The sequence below is a fragment of the Equus przewalskii genome, chromosome 9, assembly GCF_037783145.1.
Source record: "Equus przewalskii isolate Varuska chromosome 9, EquPr2, whole genome shotgun sequence".
Lineage (NCBI taxonomy): Eukaryota > Metazoa > Chordata > Mammalia > Perissodactyla > Equidae > Equus > Equus przewalskii.
Genome location: NC_091839.1, coordinates 26,223,897 through 26,248,261, shown reverse-complemented (window position 1 = coordinate 26,248,261; position 24,365 = coordinate 26,223,897). Strand labels below are relative to the sequence as shown.

Below are 24,365 nucleotides of genomic sequence, written 5' to 3'. Positions count from 1 at the left end.
ATCAAAAATGTTCAAACAATGAAAAGCCCAGGACCAGGTACATCCACTGGTGAAGTCTACCAAACATTTAAAGTTAACATCAATCCCCCACAAACTCTTCCATAAATCAAAGAGAATGGGCCACTTCCAAACTCACTTTATGAGGCCAGCATTATCCTGCTACCAAAGGTACACAAGATCACTTTAAAAAAAGAAAATTACAACCCAATATTCATGATGAACATATGTGCAGACATATTCACTAAAACACTATCAAACCCAATTCAAAAGCACATTAAAAACATGAGACACCAAGATCAAGTGGTATTTACCCCTGGGATGCAAGGATGCCTGAATGTATGGAAGTCAATCAATATGATACACCACCTTAATAGAATGAAGGATAAGAATCATGATCATCAAAATACATGCAGAAAAAATATTTTAAAAAATTCAGCATACTTTCATGATAAAAACTCTCTCAAGAAGTAGATCATATGGAAGAGAGAATTAATGAGCCTGAAGATAGAAGTCTAAAAATGATTCAGGTGGAGGAGGAGAGGATCTAAGATTTTTTTTAAAAAATGAAGAAATTCTACAAGAAATATCTGACTCAATTAGGAAAAGTAAAATAAGGATAATAGGTATCCCAGGAGGAGAAGAGAGGGATAAAGGAGCAGAGAGCTTAGTCAAAGAAATAATGGCTGAGAACTTTCCAAGCCTGGAGAAGGAACTAGACATACAAGTACATGAAGATAAGAGAACTCCTAATTATCTCAATGCAAAAAGACCTTCTCCAAGGCATATAATATTAAAAATGTCAAAAGTTGGGGGCTGGCCTGATGGTGCAGCAGTTAAGTTCGCATGTTCCGCTTCTCAGTGGCCCAGGTTTCACCGGTTCGAATCCCAGGTGTGGACATGGCACCGCTAGGCACACCATGTTGTGGCAGGTGTCCCACATATAAAGTAGAAGAAGATGGGCACGGATGTTAGCTCAGGGACAGGCTTCCTCAGCAAAAAAGAGGAGTGGCAGTAGTTAGCTCAGGGCTGATCTTCTTCTTCTTCAAAAAATAAATAAAATAAAGGAGCTTAAAAAAAAAGTTAAAAGTCAATGACAAGAAAAAATACTAAGGGAAGCCAGAGAGAAGGAAATAACTTACAAAGGAACTCATATCAGGCTTTCAGCAGATTTCTAAGCAGAAACCCTAAAGGCTACAAGAGAGAGGAATGATGTATTCAAAATACTGAGAGACAACTATCAGCAAAGAATACTTTATCCAGCAAAATTATCCTTCGGATATGAAGGAGAAATAAAAGTTTTCCCAGACAAATGAGCTGAGGGAGTTCACTGCCAGCAGACCAGCATCACAAGAAATGCTGAAAGGAGCCCTCCTACATGAAACAAAAAGGAAAAGGCTTACAAAGCTTTGAGCAAGGTGATAAACAGAGAGAATCAGAAAATTGTAACCATATACCAGAATAGGTTAGTAAACACTTAATTATAACATAAAAACTAAAGGGAAAGAAAGCAGCAAAAAGAACTATAACCACTTCAATTTGGTTGCAAACTCACAACACAACAAAGAATAATTTGTGACAACAAAAACACAGAAGAGAAAGGAAAAAAACCCCAGAACCTGCATAGGCCAATGGAGATAAGATGCTATGAGCAGAGCAAGGACTATCTCATCTATGAGATCTTTCATACAAACCTCATGGTAACCACAAAACAAAAAATCAGAGCAGAGTCACAAACCATAAATACAGAAAAAAAGGAGAAAAACCATCGCAGAAAACCACCAAACGGAAATGTCAGAAATATAAGGAAAAAGAAACAATGGAAATATAGAACAACTAGAAAACACACGATAAAATGGCAATATTAAGTCCTCATGTATCAATACCCACTCTAAATTTAAATTGATTGAATTCACCAATCAAAAGACACAGTGGCTGGATGGATTAAAAAAACAAGACCCAAGAATAGACTGCCTCCAGGAGACACATCTCAGCTCTAAAGAAAAACATAGGCTCAGAGTGAAAGGATGGAAGATGATGTTCCAAGCAAATGGCAACCAAAAGAAAGCAGGTGTAGCCATACTTATATCAGACAAAGCAGGCTTCAAGACAAAACTGATAATAAGAGACAAAAATGGACATTATATAATGATAAAAGGGACATTCCACCAAGAAGACATAACATTTATTTATATATATATGCACCTAACACGGGAGCACCAAAGTATAGAAAGCAACTTTCAACAGACCTAAAGGGAAAAATTGACAGCAACACAATAGTAGTAGTGGACTTAACACTCCACTTACCTCAATGGATAGATCATCCAAACAGAAAGTCAACAAGGAAACGGCCTTAAATGAAAAACTAGACCAGATGGACTTAATACATATAAAACATTCCATCAAAAAGGAGTAGGAATACACATTCTTCCCAAGTGCATATGGGACATTCTCATAGACAGACCATATACTGGGAAACAAAGCAAGCCTCAATAAATTTAATAAGATGGAAATCATATCAAGCATCTTTACTGACCACAATGGTATGAAACTAGAAAACAACTGTAAGAAAAAAGCTGAAAAAGTCACAAATATGTGGAGACAAAACAATATGCTACTGAACTATTGGATCAATGAAGAAATCAAAGGAGAAATAAAAAAATACCCCAAGACAAATGAAAATGAAAACACAACATACCAAAACTTATGGGATGCAGCAAAAGCAGTACTAAGAGGAAAGTTTATAGCAATACAGCCAACCTCAAGAAACAAGAAAAATCTCAATAAACAATCTAACACTATACACCTAAAAGAACTAGAAAAAGAAGAACAAAGATCAAAGTCAGTAGAAGGAAGGAAATAATAAAAATCAGAGCAGAAATAAATGAAACAGAGACTAAAAAAACAACGGAAAGAATAAATGAAACTAAGAGCTGGTTCCTTGAAAAGATATAGAAAATTGACAAAACTTTAGCTAGACCCACTAAGAAAAGGCAGAAGGCTCAAGTAAATAAAATCAGAAATGAAAGAGGAGAAATTACAATGAATATCGCAGAAATGAAAAGGATTATGAGAATACTATGAAAAGCTATACACCAACAAATTGGATAACCTAGACGAAATGGATAAATTCTTAGAACTGTAAAACCTCCTAAAACTGAATCAATAAGAAATAGAGAATTGGAATAGACCAATCACAAGTAAAGAGACTGAAACAGTACTCAAAAACCTCCTCTAAATACAAAAGCCGAGGACCAGATGGTTTCTCTGGTGAATTCTACCAAACATTCAAAGAAGACATAATTAATAGCTATCCCTCTCAAACTCTCACAAAAAGCTGAAGAGGACAGAATGCTTCCTAACTCACTGTATGAAGCCCACATTATCCTGATACCAAAACCAGACAAGCACAACACAAAAAAGGAAAATTACAGGCCAATACAGCTGATGAACATAGATGGAAAAATCCTCAACAAAATTTTAGCAAATCAAATGGAAGAATACATTAAAAAGAACATACAGCACAATCAAGTGGGATTTAGTCCAGGGATGCAGGGATGGTTCAACTTCAGCAAATCAATCAATGTGATATACCACATTAACAAAATAAGGATAAAACCACAGGATCATCTCAAAAGACAGAGAAAGCATGACAAGATGCAGCATCCATTTATGATAAAAATTCTCAATAAAATGGGTATAAAAGGAAAGTATCTCAATATAACAAAGGCCATATATGACAAACTCACAACCAATATCACACTCAATGATGAGAAACTGAAAGCTATTCCTCTGAGAACAGGAACAAGACAAGGATGCTGACTCTCACCATTCTTATTAAACATAGTATTGGAAGTCCTACCCAGAACAATCAGGCAAGAAAGAGAAATAAAAGGTATCCACACTGGAAAGGAAGAAGTAAACTGTCATTATTTGCAGATGACATGATTCTACATATGCAAAACTCTAAAGAATCCACCAAAAAACTATTAGAAATAAGTAATGAATATATTAAAGCTGTGTGGTAGGAAATCAACATACAAAAATCAGGTGAATTTCTATACACTAACAACAAACTAGCTGAAAGAAAAATCAAGAATACAATCCCATTTACAACTGCAACAAAAAGAATAAAATATCTAGGAATAAATTTAACCAAGGAGGCGAAAGATCTACACACTGAAAACTATAAGACTATTGACTATAAGACTAATAGACTATATAACTATTGAAAGAAATTGAAGAAGACATAAAGAAATGGAAAGATATTTTCTGCTTATGGATTGAAAGAGTAAACACAGTTAAAATGTCCATATTACCTAAAGCAATCTACAGATTGAATACAATCCCATTCAGAATCCAAACTACATTCTTCACAGAAATAGAGCAAAGAATCCTAAAATTCACATGGAACAAAAGACCCCAAATAGCCAAAGCAATCCTGAGAAAAGAACAAAGCTGGAGGTATCACACTCACTGAATTCAAAACATCCAGCAAAGCTATAGTATCAAAACAGCATGGTCCTGGCACAAAAACAGACACACAGACCAATGGAACAGAATTGAGAGCACAGAAATAAAACCACACATCTATGGACAGCTAATCTTTGACAAAGGAGCCAAGAACACACAATGGAGGATGGAAAATCTCTACAATAAATGGTGTTGGGAAAACTGCACAGCCACATGCAAAAGAACGAAAGCAGACCATTACCTTATACCACACCCAAAAATTAACTCAAAGTGGATTAAAGACTTGAATGTAAGACCTGAAACCACAAAACTCCTAGAAGAAAACCTAAGCAGTCTGCTCTTTGACATTCTGCTTAGCAGTATCTTTTTGAATACCAGTCTCCTTGGGCAAGGGAAACAAAAGAAAAAATAAACAAATAGGACTACATCAAACTAAAACGCTACTGCACAGCAAAGAAAACCATTAGCAAATTGAAAAGACAACCCATCAACTGGGAGAAGATATTTGCAAATCATATATCTGACAAGGGGTTGATTTCCAAAATATATAAAGAACTCATACAACTCAACAACAAAAAATTGAACCACGAGATCAAAAAATGGGCAGAGGATCTGAACAGACATTTTTCCTAAGAAGATATACAGATGGCCAACAGGCGCGTGAAAAGATGTTCAACATCACTAATTACTAGGGAAAAGCAAATCAAAACTACAATGAGATATCACCTCACACCCATAGAATGGCTATTATTAAAAAACAAGAAATAACAAGTGTTGGAGAAGATGTGAAGAAAAGGGAACCCTCATACACTGTTGGTGGGAATGCAAACTGGTGCAGCCACATGGAAAACAATATGGAGATTTCTCAAAAAATTTAAAAACCCTATGATCCAGCTATTCCACTTCTGGGTATTTATCTAAAGAACATGAAAACACTAATTCAAAAAGATATATGCACCCCTATGTTCACTGCAGTATTATTATATTATTATATACACACACACAAATATACACAATGAAATACTACTTAGCCATAAAAAAGGACAAAACTGTGCCATGTGCGACAACATGGATGGACCTTGAGGGTATTATACTAAGTGAAATAGAGGAAAAACAAATATCGTATGATTTCACTCATAGGTGGAAGATAAACACACAGATAAGGATAACAGATTGGTGGTTACTAGAGGGGAAGGAGGTAGAGGGAAGGAAAAAAGAGTAAAGAGGCACATATGTATGGTGATGAATAAAAACTAGACTATCGGTGGTGAACATGATGCAGTCTATACGGAAGCTGAAATATAATAAGGTATACCTGAAATTTACACAATATTATAAACCAATGTCACCTGAATAAAATAGTTAAAAAACTCTCTCAACAAATTAGGGATAGAAAAAGCATACTTCAACAGAATATATGTCATATATGATAAGCCTACAGTCTACAAAGAATTCATGGTAAAAAGCTGGGGCCGGCTCCGTGGCCGAGTGGTTAAGTTTGCGCGCTCCGCTGCGGCGGCCCAGGGTTCGGATCCTGGGCGCGGACATGTCACTGCTTGTCAGGCCACATTGAGGCGGCATCCCACATCTCACAACTAGAAGGACGTGCAACTAAGATATACAACTGTGTACAGGGGGGGTTTGGGGAGATAAAGCAGGAAAAAAAAAAAAAGCTAAAAGCTTGTCCTCTAAGATCAGGAACAAGATAAAAATAGCCACTCTCTCACTATTTCTATTCAACATGGGACTGAAGTCCTAGAGAGCAATTAGGCAAGAAAAGAAACAAAAGGCACGCCAACCAAAAAAGAAGTAAAATCATCTCTGCAGATGACATCATCTTACGCAGAGAAAACCCTAAAGACTCCCTCAAAAAACTGTCACAATGAATAAACAAATTCAGTAACCTTGTAGGATACAAAAATCAACATACAAAAATCACTTGCATTTTGTACATTCACAATGAACTATGTGAAAGAGAAAGGAAGAAGGCAGTCCCAGTTACAACAGCATCAAGATCAATAAAATACCTAGGAATGAATTTAACCAAGAAGTTGAAAGATGTATACACTGAAAACTAGAAAACACTGACAAAGGAAAGTGAAGAAGACTGAGATAAATGGAAAGATACCCCATTATCTCTGGATCAGGGGAATTAATATTGTTAAAATGGCCATAATACCCAAAGCAATCTACTCTTTGTACACAATTCCTATTAAAATTCCAATGTTTTCACAGAAATAGAAAAAATCACATCTAAAAAGCAAATGGAACCAGAAAAGAGCCTGAATAGCCAAAGCAATCTTAAGAAAGAAGATCAAAGCTGCAGGTACCACATTCCTGATTTCAAACTATCTTACATGCTACAGTAATCAAAACAGTATGGTACCAGCATAAAAACAGACAGACCAATGGAACAAAACAGAGAGAGCCCAGAAGTAAATCCACGCATATACAGTCAACTAATCTTTGACAAGGGCACCAAGAAAACACAATGGGGGGAGGACAGTCTCTTCAATAAATACAGATGGGAAAATTGGATAGCCACATGCAAAAAAAGGAAACAGGATTCTCATCTTATCACATGCATGAAAATGAACTCAGAATGGATTAAAGACTTAAATTTAAATGTATGAAGTGAAACCTTAAAACTCCTAGAAGAAAATACAGAGAAAAGCCTCCTTGACATTGTTCTTGGCAATGATTTTCTGCATATGACATCAAACTCATAGGCAACAAAAGCTAAAATCAACCAGTGGGACTGTATCAAATTAATGTGGAGAAAAGGGAACCCTTAAACACTGTTGCTGGTAACGGAAATTAGTGCAGCCATTATGGAAAATATTATGGAAGTTCTTCAAAAAATTAAAAACAGAACTTCCATGTGATCCACCATTCCCACTTCTGGGGATATATCCCAAGGAAACAAAATCAGTATCTCTAAGAAATATCTGCATGTGCATATTCATTGCAGCATTATTCACAATAGCCGATAAGGAAACTAAGTGTTCATCTGATAAAGAAAATGTGAGATACACACACACACACTGGACTATTCAGCCATACAAAAGAAGGAAAAACTGCCACTTGCAACAATATGGATGAACCTTGAGGACATTATGCTAAGTGAATCAAGCCAATCACACAGAGATAAATACTGTATGATATTACTTATATGTAGACTCTAAAATAAAAAGCCACACTCATAGAGACAGAAAGTAGAATGCCAGAAGCAGAGGGCTGGAGAAATGGGGAGATGTTGGTCAAAGGATACAATTTCATTCATAAGATGAATAAGTTCTGAGGATCTAACGTACAGCATGCCGACTACAGTGACTCATACTGTACTGTACAAGGAAATCTGCTGAGAGTAGATCTTGTGTTCTCACCAAAAAAGAAAAACAAAGACAATTAGCTTAGGTGATGGGTGGATTAATTAAGATCATTGTGGTAATTCTTTCATAATATATGTTAACCATCATGCTACACACTTTAAATATATTTTATATTAAATATACATATAAATAATAAATACATTAAATACACACTTATATGTATATAAGTACACATATGTACATATATGTAAGTAAATATACTTAAATATATTAAATAAACATATAAATATATTTCTCAATTATACCTCAATAAAGCAGAGTGGGTAGGAATTGGGGGGCAGGAAGAAGAGAAGGTAGAAACACTATAAAAAGTACCTCATAGAAAAGTCTTGAAAAATAGCCCATGGTCCAGGTAAGTAGTGATCATGACAATGCCTGCAATTCCTGGCACAGGCAGGTCCTAGGAAATGTCAGTCAAGGAAGGGAGCAAACCCTGTCACAAACACAGAGAAGTGCCATGGAGCTGGACACGTTCACCCAGCCACGGAGAGGGCAAGCAAGGCGCCATCCACTAGCCTCACTGCAAGACTACTGACCTGGAATCCTTCCCTGTGAGGGCTCAGTACAGAGGGTACTGGGGCTGCAGGGGAGAGAAGAGGGCGGTGCACACCCAGCCCTAGCAACACGGCACCACCCAGAAAGAAAGAGAAGGATGTAATTCCCACAGTTCACATGTGAGAAGGACAGAGCACCTCCTAGGGAAAAGGAGTGGGAGGAAATACAGAGCCTAGTCCAGGTCATGGGGAGGGAGAGGGCCTTACCCAGTGAGGATATGAGCGCAAAGTTCTCCAGCATCACACTGAAGTACAAGTGCCTCTAAGCTTCACCAAGGAGCCTCCACTCCTCCCAGGAGAAGTACACTGCAACGTCTCCAAAGGTCACACTGTCCTGTCAGGATGGGGACAGAGGAAACCATGAACTTTCTCCCTCTCAGAACCCACAAGCCCTCATCTCACACATCTACTCCGCACTCTTCCTCCTCCAGAGCTCTCCACCTCAGAGGGGATACTAAGTCCTGCTGCCACTGACACCCGCTCTCCTCAGGGTCCCAATCATCACTGTGTTCAGCCTTCAGAAATAACAGGCAGGGGGACACAGATGCCATCCAAGCTCTGGGCCTGGCCAGCAGGGCCCCATCCCTCCTGCAAAGCAACTTCCCTGCATTTCCCAGAGTGTAGCTACAAGACACAGCTAGCCGTGGGCTCATGCTTCACCCCTAAGTCCCCACTACACGGGCCTTGGGGCCCTCAGCTCACAATACCTATGTAAAGGCAAATTATTATGGAGACACCACACTCTCATATCTTTAGTCCCCAGAGCTCTGCCACCTCCCTGCCCTACAATACAGGCATCACCTGGCACTCACCCGTGGACATGGCATGTGGCATCCAGAGAGCATTTCACAAACTCAAACACAATCCAGTACCTTCCCAGTCCTCGGATGGATCCCACAGCCAGGGAAAGCCCCAGATGCTGCTTTGAAGGCCTCCCCACCTGCCTCTGATCCTTGCTTCAAGATCAGCCACCCAGAACCACATGTGAATTTCAGATACTCATGACCCTCTTCCACTTCTGTCATGCACTTTCTGTCCCCTCAGCAGCCACAATCTGCCTCTCCCCACTTAATCTTTCTTAAAACCCCAGCCCATACAGTCTCCCTGCCAGGCACAGTGACTCTCACAAATGACTACATTCAACCCAGATCTTATCCACCAGCAAGACTCGAACACCCCAGACCCCATCAGGGCTCAACACACAATGCTGGTGAATGCGAACAGTAGTGAATTCGCAGGAGCCCCAGTCTCCTGTCAACCTGTCTCATTTACTCCTCTGCCTCTGAAGTCATCTCCCACCCACTCATCCCATGGAAGCCTTGGCCACCTGCCAGATCATGCTCTCTCCCACACCCTTCCATGGCCACGACCCTCCCTCACCTGTGTTTCTCATACTCAGGAACCTCAACCAGGTGCTAAGCAACAGAACCATTCCTCAGCATGCACCCCAGTCTTTCTGACTCGCGAACAGCATTATCACTATATCCCGCGTTCCACTTCGTAAATGTGATCCACAGCTCCGCCCGGGTCCACACAAGAGCCACAGTAGCCATTTGAGAGTCTCCATCCTGAACCCCTCCCCAGATTTCTAGACTTGGGTCTCCGGATGCCCACTTGACGCCTCCACTCACTGTTCTCTGAAACATGTCAGACTCTTAACACGGCCTGAATAAAACTTCTGATATTCCCAAGGAAAATAAACCTACTGACAACTTCCACATCCCACTTGATGGAGCTTCCATCCCTTCAGCGGCTACAACCCAAAACCCTGCAGTCATCCCTAACCTCTCCCTCAACTTTGTAGCTGTTAGTGCCATCAAGTCAATTCACACTCCTGGAGATCCTGTGTGTAGCAGAGCAGAACCCTGTCCAGTCTTGTTTGCGCCATCTTCTCATCTTCCAGCATTGTCATATCAGACGCTGCTCAGCTGCTATTCATATGATTTTCATGGCCAAGTTTTTTGGAAATGGGTGGCCAGGTCTTTCTTCGCAGCCTGTTTCAATCTGGAAGCTCCGCTGAAACCTGTCCACTATGGGTGACTCTGCTGGTATTTGAAGTACTGGTGGCACAGCTTTCAGCATCACAGCAACAAGTAGCTGCCACGATATAACATGTGACAGAAACACGGTGTGGTTCCCTGACAGGGAAACAAACCCAGACTGCCACAGTGAGAGCTCTGAATCAACTGCTAGACCACCGGGGCTGGCCCTCCCTCAACTACAACATCCTAAAATTGACTTGGCCAGTCTTTAAAAACGGACCTAGAATGCAAACTTTTCTCCCACCTCCGTGGCCACAACTCTGGTTCATCAACACCGGGATTACAGTAGTAGCCTCCTCCTGGGCTTTCTGCCTCCTCCATTAACCCCACAGTCTGTGCTCTTCTCTGCACGAGAAGGAGCCTGTTAAGACCTGGGTAACACCACCTACTTCCTCTTATCCAGATCTCTCATTATGTCCATAGTAGACACCCAACTTCTCAGGCGGCCACATTACAGGACTGATCCCTGACCCCCTGCTCTTTGTTCTTCACAGAATGGAGACCTGCTGTCCCCTGTCTCCAGCTCAGTCACACCTCCAAGCATTCGCACACGCTGGTATCCTGGGATAACCTTCCACACCTGTTTATACTGGTTATCAGAAATTGGAACACCTCCATGTCACCCTCGGCCTGCACTCAGGACACACGGCTTAGGGGGATCCTCAGGGTCCCCATACCCAAAAGCTGTGAATGCAGCAAGTGAAGAGTCTCAGGACGCCACAATCACGGACACCACACGGCTGGTGTTAATACCACTGAGGGGCTGGGACACCCTCTCCTTCCCTGTGCAGGTTCCATAAGAGCTTTTTGCGTCCCAAAACCTGTGGGGAGAGGCAGGCCACCAGGCTGGGCTCCACGTGCACACGCCTCCCCTGGACCCCGCCCTGGGACCCGGTGACCTCGGGTTCACACACTGACCTCCGGGCCTCAGTCCTCAGAGCTGCCTCGGACCAGCTCTGCGCCCTCGGACCAGGACTCCGCTCCCTGCGCCTCCCCGGCCTCCTCACCCCTTCCCGTCTGTTCTCTCCGAGCAGCTTTGGAAAACATTTTTTTCTTTTTTTTTTTTTTTGCTGAGGAAGTTTCGCCCTGAGCTAACATCTGTTGCCAATCTTCCTCTTTTTTGCTGAGGAAGTTTCGCCCTGAGCTAACATCTGTTGCCAATCTTCCTCTTTTTTGCTGAGGAAGTTTCGCCCTGAGCTAACGGCTGTTGCCAATCTTCCTCTTTGTTGCTGAGGAAGATTCGCCCTGAGCTAACATCTGTTGCCAATCTTCCTCTTTTTGTGTGTGAGCTGCGGCCAGCATAGCATGGCCGCTAACGAGCGGTGTAGCTCCCCGCCCAGAACCGAATCCAGCGGCTGAAGTGGAGCGCGCCGAACTTAACCACTAGGCCACCGAGCCGGCCCTGGAGAACTTTTTAAACCCCAACACGCACCGCGTCCCTCTCTGGTCACAGCCCTCCCGGCTCCGGGGCCCTCGGACTGAAGGAGCAGCCCCTCCCCTGCCGGTCCAGGGGGGACCCCTCCTCACACTGTTCCCTGCGAACACAACGCGGACGCGGGGCCCGTCTGCCCGGGACCCTCGCCCGCAGCCCGGCCCCCGCCCGCAGCCACAGGCCCCACGAGCGCCTCCCCGGCCCGGCCCCGGGGCCTGGGCTGCAGGCCCGGGAGCAGCGCCCGCCCGAGGGCTGGAGCTCGGGCTGCGCTGCGGGCGGGGCGGGCCGGAGCCGAGCGCTCACCTGAGCCGGCTCCCTCCGCACGGCCGCCGCCATCGGCCTCGGGGGCGGAGCGGGGCCGGGAGCGGCGGGAGACGAGGCGCCGGGCGCGGCACTCCCTGGCCCGGGCCTGGCGCGGGGCCCCGGGCGGCGTCGCCGAGCCTCAGAGCCGCCTGGGCCGCGGGGACGGCGCCTCCTCGCGCGCTTCCTCGGTTCCGCCAGGCCCTTCGGAACTTTTGACAAAGTGAACCAACCCGCGAACACCAAAATGACCCCTCGAGGAGGACGCCCAAAGCCCCGCCTCAGCCGTGTGGCCAAATGGAAACGCCTTCCTTCTGAGCCGTCGTTGGCTGAGCGACGCAACTTTTCGTCGCAGAGAATTCTGGGTAATGTAGTGCCCACAGGCGGAGGCAGAGATAAAGAGGTTGCTCCGGGGCCTCCAGGGGAAAATGTGAAGATCTACCGCAGGGAACGTCGGGAAATGATGCTTCTCTCTCCAAGGGCGGAGGAGGGTCACCCATTCTTAAAGGGGCCATATGAGATTTTCGGAGACTGCTTTCTGCAACTGATCACCTACGCATTCAGGCCATGAATTAAGATGACAAATATTTCATGAGCGGTCATGGGAAACAAAGCAAATTTGCCCAAAACTCATGTGCCATTTTTCGCTCTAATACTGTTGTAACTGTGGGCATCCAGGACCAGTTCAACTGACCCCATCCTATCAACACAGTAATTAAGAAATTGTCTTTTGGAAAACTTGCAAAGTCACGTAGCCAGAGCATGCCCAGAAGAAGAAATCTTGACCTGAAATAACCACAGAACCCAGATTCTCCTCCCCATGGAACTGAAAGCCAGGGACATGGCTGGAACCTAAAAGTTGCATTCTTATCAGAAGGGAGGGATCCATCATTCAGGAAGATCTGGTGTTAAAATACCTTCCCCACCTTACTATAATTGTTTGGAACCTCATCATAAATGTTTAGAACCTTACCATAAATGCTTGAAGCCTTCCAATCAAAACCTGTCTGGCTAGCATGTCCAAGTGCCAGCCTGTTTTACCTAACCTCTTAAGTTTCTCCCCAACCTTGAATCAGGAAGACAGATTTGAGGGTACACATTCCCCTGTCTCCCTGCAGCTCCATCTCGCAGAATAAAGCTGACTTCTCTTCCGAAAGGCTGATGCTGTAATTGTCTTGATTATGCCCATCTGGCAAGAAAACCCCAATTTTGAACAGTAACACTCATCCTTCAGAGGGACTACACAAAAGTTGTAATGCTTGCAGAGCCCAAATCTGTTTATAAACCACCCCATACAGTGAATAGAATCCCCAAGAAAAAGAGGACTGAAACAGTAAGGCCTTTCTTATCCTACAATCCAAATCAATGTGTGGCAGGTAGTTGTTAGGTTGGTGACTTGGGAGCTAGAAAAACTCTTCACAAATGTCACCTGACACCAACATTTCCCTGAAAAGGTAGTCCTTCGTGGAAAGGTGCTGGTAGAATTCATTAGGTATCCTCTAGGACAAAACTGGGTGAAGTCCATGCCCCAGCCACTCAGAGAGAAGGGAATGTGGAAGCCCTGAGGGCTCAGGCTACTCCTAATTTGCTCCAATACCTGAGAGAACAGAGGTCAGCTTCCCTGAGCACAGTGGGGTGGTGACTGATGCACACTGTGTGGACCTGCCAGGTGGTAGAGATGAAGTGGCTTCAACAACAGAAACGTAATGACGTAAATCTGAGAAGGCCCCTCGGCAAGGTAGAAAGTGCAACACAACTACTCATGCTTCCCAAATAAATTAGACTTACGGGGAATCTCCCCTGGATGTTTGGATGTACGAGATTCAAATCAGTCTGATGACTAGTCACAGAGGCTTTGCTCCACTTTTGTTATACTGAACAAAGTAATTGCATATTCCCTGCACAACTAAGGTCTTTCTCCAGCGTGAAGTCTCCAATGATGATTGAGGGTGGGGCTGCAGCGAAAAGATTTCCCACAGTCACTACACACCTAACACCTTTCTCCATTGTGGACACCCTGGTCCTGAACAAGACTGCATTTGCAGCTGAAGGCTTTCTTGCATTCGCTCCATTTGTGATGACATTTTCTGCTACCCCACATTCAATGATTTTGTTTGGCCTCTCCCTGGTGTGAGTGGCCTGCTTATGGAGATATCCCAGGTGGCCAGGAAGTCCTTCCCAGCCTCCACACAGGTAAAGGGTTCCTGGATGCATGGAATTTGCAGCTCTTCACAATGAGGCCCTGTCCTTGTTGCTTCTGAAGTTTTTCACCAATGTGCTGTTCCTGGTAACATTGATGGTTTGCACTGAAATAAAATTGCTTGGTACAGGGTGCTCTCTTATACACACTTTCTGCCCACCATGTTTTCCATGGTGCTCAGTCAAATGTAAAAGTGTATTTCAAGATGGAGAGACACATTTCATGTGGTGGATGTATGGATGAAGGGACCTGCCTTTGGAGTCCTGACCTGAGCCACTCTTTCTACAGAAACACTGTTCAGAAGGTAGCTCTGTGTTCTCTGCTCTGCACCAAACCTGAAAGCAAAGAAGTGACAGTGAAGTACGTGTTGATGGTGGTGGGAGGAATGAATCTACACTGACACATTGAATTACATCCAACTGAATTACTCCATTGAATTACGTCCAGGAATGAGGAATGGGATTCTTTTCAAGAAGTGGGAGGGAGAGTCTAGTTGTGCATTACTGGGCCTATAAGGTCACAGAATGGTAGAGGCTTCACCAGGATTAGGGCACAAGGACAGGGTGTGGCATGGGGAGACAAGACAGATTTGTAACTCCTTCCTCCACCAAAGGCTTTCACAGGAACTTGTGTGCTGGATACACCTAAGGCTGTGCAGAGGCCTGTAAAAGCCCAGGAAAACCCAACTGCAACAAATTAGCAGAAGTTCAAGGCCAATTTAAGGATATGTTCACACCTCAGGGCACAACATTTGTGGGCCAGTGTTGGAGAGCACTGCAGAAGGAGTGGGGAGAGAAACGAGTCAGATGTGGAGTCCAGAGAGGTGGAGATTTTCCTGGGCTGGAAGTCACACAAGAAATGACAAGCAGTAGAATTGACAAGTTAGCAAAGTGTCAGTATGGGGAAGGAAAGGTAGAAATGGGGTGTGGCCACTGGCAGTGGCACCAAAGCTGTGGTGGAACAGGACAGGCTCTTGCTATGATCTAAACATTTGCCTGACGTCACACCCTCCACAGCTACCACTCACCAAGGACAGGTCCCCTCTGAGCCCGCCCTGCCATGGCTGGAGTCATGTCCATCCTGTGAAGCACAGAGGACTCTTCCCCTGGGCTCTAGTTTGGCAGCTACATGGGACATGGAGGACACAAGTACTGAAGGAAAATCTGAACAGGTGAGTGGGCAGCAGTCATCCAGAACAACTCAGCACACAATGGACCACAGGAAAGAGGTCTAAACACTACAAAGAGAACCAAGCAGGAGGTCTTGAAAAAAAGCTCATGGTCCAGGGAAGTAGTGACCATGTAAACACAAGTAATTCCTGGCACAAACCAGCACGAGGAAACGTCAGCTAAAGGAAGGGAGAAACCTGGGGTACAGAGGTGCCATGGATCTGGACACAGTCACTGGCCAGGCAGAGGCAAGCAAACTAGGCTCTATTAGGCTCACCGTAAACTTCTGATCCAGAATATTTCCCTATGGGGCTTCAGGGCAGCACAGGCAGGGCTGCAGGGGAGGGGAGAGGCCAGTGCAAGCAACCCAGCCCTATCAACCCCAGCACCTGCCCAGGGAAATGGGGGAAGGAAGCAGTGCCCATGGTCCTGATGTGAGAAGGACAGAGCACCCCCCAGGGAAAGCAGGATCGGGGGGTGGAGGATGTACAACCTAGACCAGGTCACTGGGGAGGGTGTGAGTGCCTTGCCCAACGAGGATACTAGGATATAAGTGATAAGTTCTTCAGAATCACCTCGCGGTACAGGTGTCTCTGAGCTCATCAAGGTACCCCACCCCTCCCAGAAATACACAAGCGTGTCCTCACATGTCATAGCACCTGACATAATGGGGACAGATGAGATGAGGAGCAGCCTCTCTGAGGACCCACGTCCATACTCACCTTCCTCCAGAGCTCAGCATCTCAGAGGAGGTGCCAGTCCTTGGTGCCACTGATGCCCACGCTCTCCTCATAGTCCCATGAACACCCTGCTCAGTCCTCAGCAACAAGAGGCAGGAGGGCAGATAGACGCTGTCTAAGCAGTAGGCCTGGACTGCAGGGCCCAACCCCTCCTGCCAGGAAATAACCCTGGGGCCCCCAAGATCATGACTCCCAGACACAAGGCAACCTGGCTTCTCAATTCCACCTCAGTCCCCAACAGGAAGGCCCTGGGGTCATCAGCTCACACTTCCTCTCGATGTGCACATCATTCTGTAGACCATCTCTCTCACATGTCCAGACACCAGAGTCACCCTCCAACAGCCACCTCCCCGCCCCACCCCATAGGTGTCTCCCTGGACCCACCCATGGACTTGGCACATGGCATCCAGAGAGTCCTTGACAAATTCACACACGATCCAGCACAACCCTCGACCTCTGATAGATCCCAATGCCAGGGAAAGCCCTGAATGCTTCTTTGGAGGCCTCTCCACCTGCCCCTGATCCCTTCTTCAATATGTGCCACCCAGTACCACATGTGAGTTTGAGACCCCATGACCCTCTTCCACTTCTGTGCTGAACTTGCTGTCCCCTCAGCAGCCACAACCCACTCCTCTCCTCAAAACCTTCATTTAAATCCCAGCCCCACTGGTCCCCATGACAGGTGTAGTGACTCTCACAGAAGACAACCTTTGCCCCTGACCTTATCCACCAGCAAGACTGAAACACCTCAGACCCCAAGAAAGCTCACCACACAATTTTATTGATTCCATACAGTGGTGAATAACAGTAGCCCAGACTCAATATCATCTTGTCTCAATTACTCCTATGCCTCTGCAACCATCTCATGTCCACTCATCCCATGGGAGCATTGGTCACCTGCCAGACCATCCTCCCATTCACCTCCCCTCTTTGTGACTACTAATCTCCCTCATCTGTGTTTGTGCCCACCACCCGGAGTAAGAGACCCACTCCTTGGCACCACCTCCTTCTTCCTGACCTACTAATAGCATTGCCACCATGATGTAAATTCCCCTCCTAAATGTGATCCAGAGCTCCACCTTGGCCTGCACAATAGCCACCACTTTTGGATGTCTCCAGCCAGAACCCCTCCCCAGATTTCCAGACCTATATGTCTAGCTGCCCACTTCATGACTTCTCTCAGAGTTCTCTAAAACATCTGACTCTTCACAGGGCCAAAACAAAATTCCTCATATTCCCAGTGAAAATTAGTATAACACCAACTTCCCATCCCAGTTGATGGGGCTTCCATCCCTTCAGCTGCTAGGACCAAAAACCCTTGGGTCATCTCTGACTCCTCCTTATGTCTCCCTCACCTAAAACATCCAAGAATCTACTTGGCCCTTCTAAAAAACTTGACCTACAATCCAAATGTTTCTCCTACCTCCACAGCTACCACTCTGATTCATCAGCACTCACCTGGACTATTACAATGGCCTCTTCCTGGGCTCCCTGCCTCCTCCTTTAACCCCATACATAATCTGCTCTCAGATTTTAATTTGATGGTTTAGTAGTTTTGTCACGCTGTAGTAGTCACACCTTGCATAGTGAGGGTGTGACTCAGACCCTGTTACTTTATCAAAGCCACAACCTACAATACATGTGAAGAAAAAAAAAGTCATTCTGATAGTTTTAAAAACCAATTCTCAGAGTGGAACTTTCTTTACACTTAGACAAATTAGAATTAAGTTTTGGAGTCTAACAGACGTGGGGCACCGTCAGAGGCACAAAAAAAATCTTCATATCGTATGTGCACTTTTAAAAAATGCAGGAAATGAACAACAGATGACTTTGAGGATCTTGAGTTAGGCCAGATTTCAAAGTCAATATTTCTGTCAACAATGAAAAGATTACACATTTCAAAGTAAAGGCATCCCATTCGGAAGGCATCTAGGTAAGCCACAGAGCACTTACTATAACTTGTAGCCTGTGAAACCTGTTACTGAACCAAAGTGGGTCTGCTTCTTAGTGAGTTGAAATCAAAGGCTTCACCAGAAGTAGTTATCAGACAAAGTATAATTTATTTGCAGTAAATAAGGAGACCACAGGTAATTATTTCCAAAGCTGTGGCTCCCTAAGCAGGGGACTTTTATTTCAGATGGGGAATGAATAGTCAAAAGTGAAGTTCCGTCATCACATGTAGAGGCGGGTATTCACCTGGGCAGGTGCAGTTTGAAAACAGGCTTCCACATACGTCACATGTTATGGCAATAAGGACTAAGCTCCTCCTGGGGTGGAGATCTTAACATTAAAATGAGGCAAAGGTAACTCTTGGCACTTCTTGGCCATCTGCACAGGCGTTGCTCTTGTGATGGGGTTTGAATTGGTTCAGGGCAGTTGGTGATAGAATCTCTTAACATAACTGAGAAACAGTTAAGTGCTTCCAAAACCTCCTTTGAGTTGCTTGGGGCAGTTGGTCCGTGACAAAACTACTAAACCATCAAATTAAGATATTCAAGGAAAACATGCAGATTCTCAATTTGCTATTGGAATATAGTCTTCTGTTGAAAAGAAGCAGCTCTAGGGGCTGGCCCTGTGGCCGAGTGGTTAAGTTCGTGCGCTCCGCTGCAGGTGGCCCAGTGTTTCGTTGGTTCGAATCCTGGGTGCGGACATGGCACTGCTCGTCAGACCACGCTGAGGCAGCGTCCCACATGCCACAACTAGAAGAACCCACAACGAAGAATACACAACTATGTACCGGGGGGCTTTGGGGAGAAAAAGGAAAAAATAAAATCTTTAAAAAAAAAAAAAAAAAAGGAAAAGAAGCAGCTCTCATTATGGGAAATAATGTTGCTATTGAATTTATCATAGATAATAAATGTAACATATCAGCATGATTTATCATTCATAACATCCGTGTTACCTAAATATTGGATTGAAATGCTATTTAGACAATTATGTGTTTCATATTTACTGACATTAAACAGTAATTTACATGATTAAGTATTAAAATTAAAACAATATTAATTTTCAAATCAATTTTGTGTAAAGCAGTCATCACAGAATTACATTTAGTCACATATTGCACATTTAACCACAGAGATGACTTTTCAATGACCCAGTATTATGTTCATAAATTAGTCATAATTAAAGACAATTATTTAACTTTGGATAATAAAGAAGAAATAAAAATTCAGCTCTTTGAATGTTGCCATTATGTGCCAATGACCATCAAATTTTTCTAAAAATTGTTTTCATTTCATAAAAAAATTCCAAAATATTCCTTTAATACTTGCAACTGAAGTTTAATGGTGGTTAAATTTAATGATCAACAAAATAAATTTATTTCAATTGAATTTCTTAAAAGAAATCTGATCATTTCACCCACGTGAATAAACACTCAGTGACACATCGTGTCTCGTCTGGAAAGTTTTTATATCTTCATGTCCATCAAGACCTGGCAGAAAAAAGGATCACTATTTCCCCTGCTTTATCTTACACACACACTGACAGGAGATTTGCACATATTGAGGTATATGGGGTAACTATTCAGGTCCTGCTTGAAATAAAGAAGTCTGACCTATAGAGTATCAAACACATATTGTACATCTGCTTTAACCATGAAAGAATGCACTCTCTTAATATAAGAATATACACTTCCCCTCTTGGTAATGCCCTACTAGTAACTCCCTATTGGTAATGACCTTCTTAGGCCCTTTCCCTGTATCAGGATCCTATTGATCGGCTAATATGCAAATGAATACCTCTTTGAAACTTTGATGATATATATCCTGGGCACGTTTAATGTATGTTCTTTGTTCTAAAAAGATATGCAAATATACTGAAACCCAAGCATCTCCACAACACTTTCTTCTTTTCTGGAAAAGACCTCCCTGGGTTATAATACTCACTTTGGCTCAAGTAAAACTCATCTAATTTCTCTTATCTATAGAATGGTTATTGGTTGTTTTGCATTGACAACACACACACACACACACACACACACACACACACACACTATTCTTAAACTCTACAATTCTTTGAAGTCTTGAAAAACGTCCACAATCTAGATATTCCTAGGCTTTTTTTCATCTGTTTGAAAGAAACTTCACCCAATATGCTTAGAAAATGCAAATAAATCTTTTGGATATCAGCTTACAGTTCAGATCAGCAGTGAGTTTCGTAAGGGTAAATACAAATCCGAAAAAGGAAAAAAAAATCCCTGAGGAAAAAGGGAAAGCCACTCCACATGCTCAACACTTTTCTTGGAGTATTTGGTTTAGAAAATTTGTAATTGTGAATTCTTCCTTTGCCCCTTGGATATATGTATAAATATTTAAGATTCTTGCCAGATTTACAACCCAGGAATCTTTTTCTTGAAGACCCGAGGACATCTCTGAAACATAATCATGGGAAAAGCTTGGGTCACGTCTCCCAGTCTCCATGGGACAGTAGGAGCCTAACTTCAGCAGGAGCCTGGGTCCAACTTACAAAATTCTCTCCTGCCACAAAGACATAAGAAGTTTATTTTTCCTTAGGATAAAGGCAACTGGCAAATACCAGTGGCCACTCTAATTATGAGGTGAATTTAAGACGGACTGTGTATGACAAACGGTGCTGTCAAGTCCTCTTACCTGAGGGCTAGCTATTGTTGATCTTGAGAACATGTGATCCTGGGTTGTATCTGCCTGACTATGCACAAGGCTGAGAGTTCTTACAGACCTTGTGGTCTCTCTGGTGGGTTGCCCATGATGCGCATCACATCCTGGTTTCATGCTTATTCAACAAGATAACTGTTTTCTACTTGTGTGGGGAGGTTTTGTAGGTCAGCAGAGATTTTGTTTATAATTATATTTCCCCAACAGTTTCTACCTCAGAACTCCAAAACACCAAAAATTCCTGACATGGCATTATCATGAAATTCTCAAATTTCAGTAGAGAATGCCACTACCATTTTAGAAAGTCATCTTTGAGTAATTATTATTTTTAGACTTTTTATTGTGGTAAAATAGACATAATATAAAATTGGCCATCTTAACCATTTTAGGTATAGAATTCCATGGGATCAAGTACATTCACGTTGTTGTGCAACTCTCAGCACTATCCATCTCTAGAACTTTTACATCACCCCAAAGTGAGCCTCCAAACTCGGGAGACAAACATCCCCATTCCCCTCTCCCCTCAGCCCCAGGTAACTAGTCCTCTACTTTGTGTCTCTACGAGTTTGACTACTCTAGATACCTCATACAAACAGAATCATACGAGAGCTGTCTTTTCTTGTCTAGCTTGTTTTACTTAGCATAATAGCTTCAAAGTTCATCCATGTTGTAGCATGTGTCAGAATTTAATTCATTTTTAAGGCCAAATAATAACCTGCTGTATGTATACACCACATTTTGTTCATCCCATTCATCCATCCGTGGACATCAGGTTGTTTCACATTTGGCTGTTGTGAATAATGCTCCTGTGAACACTAGGGTACAAACAGCTGTTTGAATCTCTGCTTTCCGTTCTTTTCAGTATAGTGGAATTGCTGGATCATATGGTAATTCTAAGTTTAATTTTTTCAGGAACTGCCATACATTTGAGTAATTATTTATACCATGTTCATGTTTTGCCAGTCAACTAAGAATTATGAGGTCATAGTTGCTATAATTTTTATTCAATCCTGAATCTCAAAGTCCTTGCATGTAAGCCCACAAATGTTGAGAAAAGCACTCCAATAAATGGTGGGATGTTCTGGAGGGAACTTATGGCCCAGAGACCATGCTTGGAGCATTTGTGTTCTTTGTCCAGCAGACAAAGCAAAACTCTGAGATACAGGTATGACTGAAAAGGAACACAAAGGGGCTGAATGTTGGGAAGCCTAAGACACCAAGACAGAGGTGTTCATCAGCCAGGGGTGTGGGTTCTCAATCTGGGTCATCCAAAATGATAGAATACCTGCTAGAGAGTGCAAGGTGACAAACATGCTCACCAGGGTCAGGATGGTGCGTGTGGCTCTGGCCTCATGGGCGGGTCTGGGGGAAAGTCTGTTGCGGTGAATGTGTTGGACTCGCTGCTTGTGCCTGTGCAGGACAAGGACCATGGAGCCACTATGAGACCCAAACACACACCATCAGTGGAGGCGTAAATGACTGCAGATACGCAGAATACCAGTCTCTCAGGAATGGGTGATGAACAGTTCCTGTAAACATTTTCCACACTCGTGTTTTTGCTGTTCTTTGGGCCAATTACATTCACAGTAATCACCATATTTCACAAGAGACGTAGGATCCAGCAGATGGAACAGCAGAAGCCAATGAACATTGTGGATCTCACTCTGAGCTCCAGCCACCCAGAGAAACTGGGGCAAAGCTTATTGGCCTGGAAGCCACTGAGGAGGCAGATGGTGCTGAGGGAAACGCCTCTGGCCACTCTGTGTAAATAGAAGACAAATTTACATCCAGCATCACTGAGAAAAGATTTCAATCCAAAAGCCACCGCTGTCTGAGGGATCCCTTTTAGAGAAAAGAACTAAGTTGTTAGCTAAGATCAGCTGGTTGAGAATCAGCTCTGTGGGTCTCAAGACATGTGCATTGAGCAAAATAACATTATAAAGACAAAGGAGTGAACAATTTGCAAGGATTCCAGCACCAGTCTGAGTGAGGAAGGTAAGACCCCACTTTAAGCTAATAGAAACCCATCCGTCCGTGTAGAGATGATGCAGTCTGATTTTATTTAAATCAGAGGAATCTGGAGACTGAAACAGAAAGCTGAGTTATTCTCATAACATCCAGGAAGTGACTTTTTTCAAAAAACCCATTATTCCCAGTGAATCTGAACATAAAGGATGACTTCTGGTTTCTGGTCCTGCACATAGGGGCTTGAAAGTCACCATTCCAATGTTACAGAAAGTAAAAAGCTAAACAGACTAGAAAATCAACAACTCTTCTTGGATCTGTAACAGAGGGTAGGACACAGGGCAAACCGCTGCCCCCAAGATTAGAGAGACATGGGTGACACATGGAGTCATGGACCAGCGGAGGAGAGAAACTCCTAAGCAGAAGCTGCCATGGGAACCAGTGCTGGGCTGGAAACCTGAACTGCAATTGGCGAATTGCTGGAGGCCCAGTGCTGACAACTCTGAGAGTTAGAGACTCCAGGGGCCCAGTCATAAGGGAGCCCCCCAATACTGAGAGATTTACCTCCAGGAGCTCGACCAGATTCACATGGTAAATATGAAGAAAAAACCATCGATTAGTTGTCAATGTTGATTGCAAACTCTAGGGAAACATCTAAAAACAGTTAAAAAAGAAGTATAACTGATATGCTAAGGAAGGAGACAAAATGAAATCACATAGAATGCTCAAATAAAACCACAAAAGGTAGAAAGAGCATGGAAGGCAAAAATAGGAAGAAAGAACAAGGGCAACAAATGAACATGAAGAACAGACCCTTCGGAACCACGAATCTATTTCCTGCAGCATCATTTCTAAACGACAAAGATTGGAAACCTCTTAGCTTCACTCAGTGCAGGACAGAATGAATCCTGACACCGACCCCCCATGGAACCTGGAACCTGAGCCGCTGTGAGGACGTTCTCTTTACTGTTGCCCTGATGGGGTATTCCATGATGCCCAAAGAAACAAAAAGAAACTCTCAGAACATCCTGTGTCATTAGCTTTATGTTACTAAGAACCAGAGAGAAATATGCATTCATATGTTTTTGTGTGTGTATGTCTATATCTTTGTATTTAAAAACTGGAAGAGGGGCCAGCCAGTGGCACAGCAGTTAAGTTCGCACGTTACGCTTTGGTGGTGCCAGGTTCGCCGGTTCGGATCCTCGGAGCAGACGTATGCACCGCTTGTCAAGCCATGCTGTGCCAGGTGTCCCACATATAAAGTAGAGGAAGATGGGCAAGGATGTTAGCGCACGGCCAGTCTTCCTTAGCAGAAAGAAGAGGATTGGCTGTAGATGTTAGCTCAGGCTAATCTTCCTCAAAAAAAAAACAAAACAAACAAACAAAAAAAACAAAAAAACTGGAAGAATAATCGTTTTTTTTTGCAGGGAAGGATTTGCCTGAGTTAACATCTGCTGCCAAGCT

General features: G+C 43.5%; 1 protein-coding gene across 3 annotated transcripts in view; it reads right to left on the bottom strand.

Annotated features, from left to right (window-relative positions):
* Nucleotides 1-24,365, bottom strand: part of LOC103553601 (zinc finger protein 850-like) — a 74,001-nt gene that overhangs the window by 6,137 nt on the left and 43,499 nt on the right. Inside the window, exons 1-3 of one of the 3 annotated variants that reach the window (XM_070558722.1) lie at nucleotides 12,194-12,485; nucleotides 8,624-8,750; nucleotides 8,178-8,295 (exon numbers count right to left, since the gene is read on the bottom strand). The gene's annotated coding sequence lies outside the window, so the exon portion shown is untranslated. Of the gene's footprint in view, nucleotides 1-8,177; nucleotides 8,296-8,623; nucleotides 8,751-12,193; nucleotides 12,502-24,365 lie in introns of those variants that run through there. The other 2 variants (XM_070558720.1, XM_070558721.1) reach the window with 2 other exon arrangements.